The 9850-nt window shown below is 40.0% G+C and overlaps 1 non-coding gene across 1 annotated transcript; it reads right to left on the bottom strand.

Moving 5' to 3' along the window:
• Positions 1-3748: 3748 nt before the first annotated feature.
• On the bottom strand, positions 3749-3855 carry LOC145625806 (small nucleolar RNA R71). Its single transcript, XR_014110708.1, has one exon. It is a non-coding gene; the product is annotated as a small nucleolar RNA R71 (small nucleolar RNA).
• Between the last annotated feature and the right edge of the window lie 5995 nt (positions 3856-9850).

The following is a 9850-nucleotide window of genomic DNA, read 5'->3' on the forward strand; positions in this document are numbered from 1 at the left end:
CATTTATGGATTATGTGTGTATGATTTCTGAAATCAATTGTGTACAGGCTAATTGTTCGCGGTATATCGATTCGGGCGCATCGAGGCATGTGTGTAAGGATAGATCATTGTTCAAGACCTTCTTGGAGGTTGATGATGGAGAAATTCTTTATACGGACAATGACTCTACAGCTAAGGTGCTTGGAAAAGGACAAGTGGAGCTAGTCTTTAGTTTGGGAAAGTCTCTTATTTTAAGAGATGTGTTGTATTCTCCCGAACTTAGGAGGAATCTTGTATCCGGTGCGATCTTGAATCGATTAGGTTTTAAAATGGTGTTTGAGTCAGATAAGTTTATTTGTCTAAAGAAGGCCAATTTGTAGGACTTGGTTATTTGTGTAATGTTATGTTAAAGTTAAGTATTTGTAATACTTTGAATGATGTTGTGTATGTTGTTAATGACAATTCTTCTCTATGGCATTTGCGACTTGGTCATGTTAATTATAAAAAGTTATATTTTATGTCTAAGAGTGATTTGATACCCATGTTTGATCCAAGAATAGAGAAGTGTAATACATGCATGTTAACCAAAATCACAAGGAAACCATTTCCTAAAGTTGTTGAGAAAAATACTTCATTGCTTGATTTAGTGCATAGTGACTTGTGTGATTTTCACAACACACCTTCTTTAGGGAATAAGAAATATTTGGTAACTTTTATTGATTATTTTTCAAGGTTTTGTTACATTTATTTGTTATTCTCTAAAGATGAAACCCTTGACAAATTTAAATTCTACAAAAATGAAGTAGAATTGCAAACTAATGGAAAGATTAAAAAGCTAAGAACCGATAAAGGAGGTGATGAATACTATGACCTAAGTTATTTTCAATCTTTAGGTTTAGTACATGAAACTACCGCGGCATATACACCACAACAAAATGGTGTAGCGGAAAGGAAGAATAGGATACTAGAAGAAATGGTAAATTCTATGTTGTCATATTCAGGTTTGAGTGATGAATTTTGGGGTGAAGCCGTTTTAACGGCTTGTTACGTGTTAAATCGTGTTCCCATGAAAGGGAAAGATATTACCCCATATGAGCTACGGTACAAAAGGAAACCAAACTTGAGTCATCTCAAAGTTTGGGGTTGTAGGTCAATTGTAAAAGTGTCGGAACCTAAACGTAAAAAGTTAGGTGAAAGAGGAATTGAATGCATTTTTATAGGATACGCGGATCATAGCAAATCCTATAGGTTCTATGTAATAGAGAAAAATGACTTTTGGTCGGTTCACACCACCATTGAGTCAAGGGATGCATTGTTTGATGAAAATCGTTTTTCTTCAAATCCTAGACCAAAGGATATAACTCCAAATATCAATGCTCAAAAATTTGATCAAGGTTTTATTGATCAAGAGGTGGATGACTGATGTGTCTATTTTATATAGTATTTTACCCCCGTCCCTTTGTCATAATTAGTAGTGTTTTTGGCTCTTTAGAGCCACTTTTATTACTAATTGGTGTTTTCTAGTGTTTTCGTAGATTTGGTTGACTTTTGCAGGGATTTATGTTTTTGGAGTATTTTCCCGAGATATTTTGGAGCAATCACGAGCATTGGAGAAGCACGACCAGAGTTTATAGCCTAGGGCCGGTTAGAGCCATCGAACCGGTGATTAAGGGCTCGGTATAGGTGATACCGGGGCATTTGGACCGAGTATTCAAGACCCAAAGAGGAAACCCAGATTGGCCCGAAGAATTGGAGCCCAATCGAAGTCCAAAAAGTGGCCCAAATGAGCCGCCCGGCCAAAGAGGCTGGCGCCCGGAGGCGCGCCCGGCCGGGCGGGGGAAGCTTAGGCTGGCGCCCGGTGACGCGCCCGGCCGGGAGCGAGATTAGTGTTAGGGACAAAAAGGCGCGCCCGATCGGGCGCGTGTTTTTCTTAGGAGACGTTTAACGTAATTTTAATTTGTTTTAGTTTAGGATTTTGTACGGAATATAAATACTCCTCCGTAATACGATTGTAGGATCTCTTCTTCTTCTCTTTTCACTTTTCTTTACTCTCTTAATTAATCTCTTAGATTTCTTTTCTCTTAAACCTTTGTTCTTAATTCTTCCTTTAATTCCAGATTTATTTTTGGTAACAATTTCTCTTCCTTTAATCTTAGTTATTTATTTTATTCCTTTAATCATGTCTTATTTCATTGCTTTGATTAGTTTAGTTTTTACCATGTGTGAATAGTTTAATTTCTAGGGTTTATGGGGATCTAATAAATAATATGAAGGGGTAAATTATTGTTGTTAATTATCAATGCTAGATTAATTTCCTATTGATTGATTTAATGCTCTGTGACTAGATTAGGCCTATCTTTTATGCATGAGTTTGACAATATTGATTCAAGATTCAAGAGATGAGAATTGATGTTTAGGTCTAGTTTCAATAGGCAGATTAATTTATAAATGGTTAAGTCGATATTCGAGAGATGAGATTTAATACCGGTAAATTAATTGTGTGATTGTAGTACGTAGCGAAAGCCCTTTACAATCTGGTTAATTGATGCATTGATGATTGACTATTATTGGTTATTGGTATTGCATGATAATTTCTTATTGGATTGTTTTAATATTTTACAATTGCGGCTTGTAAAAGTATAGCAATATTAAATTGATGAATCGAGCAGATGTTAATTTGATATTAAAGGCTATTTTCAATAAGAACTTAGATCTAGTAAATTGCGAGAGCCTGTTAGATATATGTTGATTAATAAATTGCGAGAGCCTGTTAATCATGTTATTTATGCAATGTCAATGATTGATTACTATGTTTTACCCTGGAGTATTATTTATTGGTGAACCTATGCCCTAGATCCTTTTATATATTGTTTTCTTCCTATTCTCAACCTTAGTAGTTTAGTTTCTTATTCAATTAATAAATATTGGTTACTTAAATAATTTAGATTATAATAATTAATTATGAGTAAAAAGACTTGTTTCCCTGTGGAGATCGACCCTACTTCCCTATCTACTTTAGCTAGAGGACTTAGGTAATTATTTTTGATTAGGGGATACGACTTTACCCTGTCAAAATTTGGCGTCGTTGCCGGGGAAACGGTTTTATTTTTATTTCTGATTGTTTTTGTAGTCTAGATTATTTCCCTTTTTGTCTCAGAGAGCGTTAGTTCTCTGAGACAAATCTCATATTTGCTTCTAGTTTTTGTTTATGCCCAGGTGTTCCAGATCAGGTTACATCCCATTCGATCCTGGGATCGAACGTTCCTTTCATAAACAGAAAAATTTCTACAAGCAAATCCTGGCAGATTCTGGTGATAATAACAATAATCACCGCGACCCTCCAACTGATTCCAGCGATTTAGAGGCATCATCAGACGCAGAATCAGAGATGACGGCTCCAAAGAAGCTTAGTGATTATTCACAACCAAAGCTTACGGATTTTCCACATCTCACCCCTACTCCGGCTCTTGATGGGGTTCAATTTGAAATTAAACCTCAATTTATAACGATGATAGAGAGGAAGCAATTCAGTGGAGCCAAGGGTGAAGACCCGAATCTTCACATTGCCGACTATTGTCAATATTGCAACACCATCAGGCAAGCCGGGGTCACTCAAGACCAAATCAGGGAGATTCTCTTTCCCTTCTCTTTAACTGGAAAAGCTAAATTGTGGTTTAATGGCTTAAATAGAACTACACTTGGTATAACTGACTGGGAAACTCTTGTTTTGAATTTCTATAACAAGTATTATCCTGCAGAAAGAACAACAGTACTACGGAGTGCGATTCAGAACTTTGCCCAAGAAGCCGATGAGTCTTTATATGAGGCTTGGGAGAGGTTCAAGGACTTACAAAGAGAATGCCCTCACCATAATTTAGCGCAATGGCAGTTAATCCAAGCCTTTTATAACGGCATTGGAAATTCCTCTAGAATAATTTTAGACTCTGCAGCTAGTGGGAGATTTATGAATCTTAATGTTGATGATGCAGGTCAGGTTATTGAAGATATGGCGATACACAATTCCCAATATGGGAATCCCAGAGGATTTGCTAACAAGGGGAAGCATAGTGTCGACTCTGTATCCTTTTTGCAAGCTCAACTAACCTCTATTTGCCAAAAATTAGATAATCTGAGCACTGCTAATGTAGCTAATGTTTCTGCGATTAATAATAATTCTAATGAGGCTTTCTGTGAAAATTGTGGTATTGTAGGTCATTAGGAGCATGATTGCAGGAGTTCCGTGGAGCAAGTTAATGCCTTCCAAGCTTATAGGCAGAATAACCCATACTCCAACACTTACAATCCTGGGTATCGGAATCATCCATACCTTTCCTACCGGAGCACTAATGTTCAAAATCCACCACCACAAGAACCACAGGCGCCACAACAACAGCAGCAGAAATATTATCATCCCAATGCTAGCCAGAAGAATCAACCACAACAAACCCCCTCATCTTTCGACCCTTCTCTGGCGGAAATTAGAGCAATGTTGGTCAATATGCAAAAGCACATGGAGAGCAGAGATGCGACAATTGATCAAATTCTAGCGCATAATAAAATTGTAGATAATCAAATTGCGCAACTCTCCGCTACACTACAAGCCCGCCAACAGAGAGCTCTGCCGGCACAGCCCACTAGGCCTACGGATCAAGCATTTGCAATTACTCTAAGGAGTGGTTCAAACTATGAAGGGCCCTCTATGCCCAGAGTTGATGAACCTGTTTTATCAAATAATGCTAATCTTGATTCCATTAAACCAAACAATGTAGTTGATAGCCCAGGGCTAAAGGATAATACTAACATATCTAATTCTACATTGCAGGGTAAAACTCCAGAGAAGGTGGCTACTCCAGACAAGAATAAGAATTCTCCAAAGCCAATCATCAAACTTCCTTTCCCCAATCGTCAATTGAAGACAAACTTGGATAAGCAGTTTGGTAAGTTCCTGGAGGTGGTAAAAGATTTGAAGGTAACAGTTCCCTTTACTGAATTGATCACACAAATCCCCTCGTATGCAAAATTTATGAAAGAAATATTGACGAGAAAAAGGTCTATTAGTGAGGTAGAGACAGTAACTTTCACTGCAGAGTGTAGTGTCGTACTTCAAAATAAGTCTCCACCTAAATTAAAAGATCCGGGTAGTTTTTCTATCCTTTGTCATATTGACAATCTCTTGATTGATAATGCATTATGTGATTTGGGTGCTAGTGTCAGCGTCATGCCATTATCTGTGTGTTCTAAGTTGAATATGGGTAAATTAAAAGCTACCAATATAACTCTACAAATGGCCGACCGTTCTTTCAAATACCCCTTAGGTGTTTTAGAGGATATCCCCGTTAGAGTAGGTAAATTTTATATACCTGTAGATTTTGTTATTCTTGATATGGCTGAGGATATGCAAACCCCAATTATTTTGGGTAGACCATTCCTTAACACTGCAGGAGCAGTCATAGATGTAAGAAGTGGTAAGTTAACACTATCAGTAGGGGATGACAAAGTTGTTTTTAATCTGAATAATGCCCCTAAAAGCTCCATGACTGAGGAGAAATGTTTCAGTGTTAATGTGGTTGTAAATTATTCTAACAAGCCCCAAGCTCTTGAAAAAGATCCCTTGGAGGCGGTATCTTGTGTTGCATCCTTTTCAGATGAGATAGACAAATGGAAGAAGGAAGTCGATGCAATAGAAAGAGCACTCTACAATGTTGGCCTTGGTTTCAAGGATGAACAAGTGGAACCGATCGAGCAAGTTGTGCGAATCGAGCCTACGGTAAGTGTTCCGCCAGATCGAGTTGCAAGTGTTGAACGCAATGACAATTTGAAGCAACATTCGATCGAAGAAGGGTTTTTAGTGCGTAGCATTGAAGATCCCCCAGTCCAAGTCAAGGAGGATCCACCAGATAAGGCGACTTGGCGTCCCACAGGTTATGTCAGGAAGCCGCATCGCAGCCTAAACATCGCTAGACCGGGTGAGAAACCACCCGATCAAGCGTTAGGCCAAGGGTTCTAGAAATTGTACTTGGTAAGAAGGTCGTGCGGGACCTAGATAAACCAGCGTTTTGCGGGAGGCAACCCGTATTCTTAATGTTTTTTTAGTCTAGTTTTTCTTTTCTTTTTCTTATGAGAGGAGAGATGAGGGAATTTAATCAGTTCTGTGAGTGTTTGTACAGGTTTGAAGGAAAAGAGTTAGCCAAATTTTGGAGATAAGAAGAAAAATAAATTTCGCCGATTTAGTCTCGGGCCCGATCGGGCGCGAGAGCAAGGGTCTGAAAATAAGAAATTTCGCCCGATCGGGCGCGAAACTTGACGTTTACGGACTAAATTGTCCGCCCGATCGGGCAAGCCTCGCACGACCGGGCGCGAGAAGGGCGAAATTTTTGCCTAAAGATCGCCCGATCGGGCGAATGGCGCCCAACCGGGCGCGAGAGCTAGAAGAAATTCGGGCCTGCAGATCGCCCGACCGGGCGAGTGGCGCCCGACCGGGCGCGAACATAAAGCACATCAGATCGCCCGACCGGGCGACTGCCGCCCGACCGGGCGCGAGCTTCAACATACAGACTAATTAGATCGCCCGGCCGAGCGAGCTGGGACCCGACCGGGCGCGAGCTTAGCCGCCCTTTTTCTTCTTTCTTTCTCCATTTCTTCTTTCCTCCATTACTTTCTCTCTCTAAAAACTCAAATTTTCTCTACCTTCTCTCTAAGATTTCTCCTCCATTTCTTACCCAAATTCAAAACTCTTTACATATTTGTGATCCTCTCTTCACCCTCTTCACTTTCATACAAAATATTTTCAGTTTTAATTCAATAAATTTTTAAACCCATTTCTTGAACATGGCATCAAAGAGGGCTAGGTCCATTTTTGGTAGGAGCTCCAGTTCGAGGGAGGAATACGACCCGGACTTGCAACTCCCGTATTGGCCGACGATCCGGATTGTGAGCCGGGAACAAAAGGAACGGCTAGAGCATTTGGTCGGTCGTGAGGTAATTCCTTCTCGGTGGTTACACCGCCCTACCTTAGAATCATTTGGTTTGTATGATTTTGTTAAACGATTGTTGAATGATATTGGCATGAGAAAATTTGTTGACATGCACTATCCTACATACCAAGAACTTACCTGTGAATTCCTGTCCACTTTTCATGTTGTTAGTAGTAGGAATGGACCTAATTTATTTTTCAGGTTAAATAATAGAAATAAAAAAAGAGATAGTACATATCCTGTATCGATCATAGGATCACTCTATGAATAGGTAAATTCTCTATGACCTCCCACCGTTCACGACATCCCTTGCTTCTCGCTGCGAGCGGCTCCTCGGTACGGTGGAAGAGTAGAAGCGCTGGTCCCCTTCGGTCAAGTTGCTTGTGCCTGCTGTTAGTTTAACTTTTGTTGAATTTTGTAAAATTTTTGAATTAAATTCTGAATTATCTCACCAGTGGCATGCAGACTATAAAATGGGTGACTTATATTATGCTTTGACTGGTTTACCTGCCCCCGAACCTCAACATGCTAGTACCAAACCTATTCACCACCCAGTCGCAAAAATCTGGCAAAGATTTGCGGGTTTGTGTTTTTTAGGTAGGGTCGAGCCACATAACGCTCAAACCAACGAACTAGCTATCATAGGACATTATGTGTACGGGTTCGGGAAATTGAACATAGGCAGGTTTATAGTTCACCATTTGAGTAGGCATGCCACAGCCAGCACCACTTCCAAGTCCCATATCCGTTTAGGTGGCCTTATCACTCGAATAGCGGTGAAAAAGGCCGGTTTTGTAGTAGACGGACCCCACCAGCTGACCAACTGTGGACCAGATACCTACATGACTGCTAGGTATTTTGAGGATGTGGGGTGGGTTAGGCCGGATAGCGAGCAGACACCCTTTTGGTGTATTCGGACTAGGAACGAGCAACCTTTGCCCATTTTCCCCTACCCAGTCCAGACTTGACCGCCTTTCCCCCAGGGCAACTTTCTTACACATATGATGCTTTAGTTGCCAACGCTAGGGGGCAGGCACCACCACCACCAGTTCCACCGCCCTAGCCCCAGCCCGAGGTGGCTTTCTCTCCACCTCGTATGTCCCATTCCGTCCCTCATGTTGACTCTGACCCAGTTTGGGATCTCCAGAGTATAGGTCAGGCCCTAGGACGTATCGAGCATTCGCATACTGACCTTAGGCGGATGGTAGGCTCCATAGACCAGAGGTTAGGGTATCTAGAGAGGAACCAGGGTAGAGCTCTCTACCCTATGTACGATGATTATGCTCGTCGGGGCAACATTCCCGACGACGCTATTCACCCTAACTGGTTTCAGCCTCCACCCCAGGGATACGATAGGGATCCCACTGCCCGTGATATTTACACTGACTATTCTTCTTTCTTCGGGTACGGGCATGACATTCCTTTCGGGGGACCGGCGGGGGGGAGTTTTCACGCTGATTATTTTGGTGGTAGCTCTTCTGGTGCAGGTGGTGCAGGTGGCAGTGGAGGTGCGGGTTTCGGCTCGATGGACGAGGATGATGAGGACTAGCTATGCTGGGCTAGTTTCCGAGCCAATGAGGACATTGTCTGATTTTGGCTTGGGGGAGATTTTGGTTTGGTATTTTTCTTTTTCTCTTTTCTTTTATTTTTGGTGTGTTTTATTAGGTTAGATTTCTTGCTTTCTAGGTTAGTTTTATTGCTTTCTATATATATAAAAATACAAAAAAAAATTGAAAAATAAAAAAATCCAAAAATACGTTCCAATGAATTATAAATTATGCTTCCCTGTGCCCCTTACTTGAGAAAATTGTTTTGATTCTTGGTTATTGATAATGAGCATTGTGGATTTGTTGGTCATGATTTGAAGTTTAATTGCTTGGAATCCTTAACATGCGTCAATTTTGTCCAACTACTTGTGAATATAGTGCTTGACTAGTTGATTTGGTAAGGGATGTGTGATAGTTCCATATTTCCTGGTATGTCAACGAATTTGAGTATTGGTTTGCAACTATTAGTAATATTTATATGATTCATTATTATGCACATTGAGGAGGACGAAGGCATTTGTTCTTTTAGGTAGCCTCCAGATGATTGTAGATACATTTGTTCCCTTCTTGCTACCCATGTTGTTGCCTTGACTTTTTTGTTGTTAATTAGCCACATTACAAGCCTATTTTGCCCCATTGGTTACTAGTCCTAAGCTTGGCTTGGGGGAGCTATTAGTGAGTGAGGTGAGGGAGTTTGTAGTGTGCTTATTATTTGCACAATTTGGGTGGGAGTTGAGAAGTTGTTTTGTTGTTATTCATGTTTATTTTTGATGAGTTTGAGAGTTATATTTTCTTGAAAAAATAAAGCATGATATTATGAAAAAAAAAAAGAGAAGTTCAAGAAAAAAAATGTGAAAAAAATAAGTGAACTTCGAAAAAAAAATGTTCAAATGTTCTAGTTGGAGGTTGATCAAAAGAAAAAAATTGAGCCTCAATGGAAAAAATTCAAGTTTGGAAAATAAGTTTGTTTATTCACTCTATTACTCCATTATTATATCTTATGAGTGAAATTGTAAGAGTTGGGTTTATTTATTATGATTGGAATTTATTTGGTTGATGTTAGAGTTGGTTATGTAGGAGATGTATGATCATCATTTATTTTGATCATGGGTTTTATTAGGATATGGCTCCTTTAAGCATAGCTTTTCTCTCACTTATTCCCAAATTTATCCTACCCTTTACCCTGGCCTTACATTACAAGCTTTAAAGACCTTCTGACCTTTGTGCATAGAATTGTATGAATGTGAAAGTGTTGTTTATCAATGCAAGTTATGATTTGGCATATTTCGAGTCGACTAGTAGGATTGAGCGTTCATTGTTTTATACACACGAGAGTGTGAGTTGGGAGGG

This window comes from Chenopodium album, chromosome 3 (assembly GCF_948465745.1).
Source record: "Chenopodium album chromosome 3, dcCheAlbu1.1, whole genome shotgun sequence".
In the NCBI taxonomy this organism is placed as follows: domain Eukaryota; kingdom Viridiplantae; phylum Streptophyta; class Magnoliopsida; order Caryophyllales; family Amaranthaceae; genus Chenopodium; species Chenopodium album.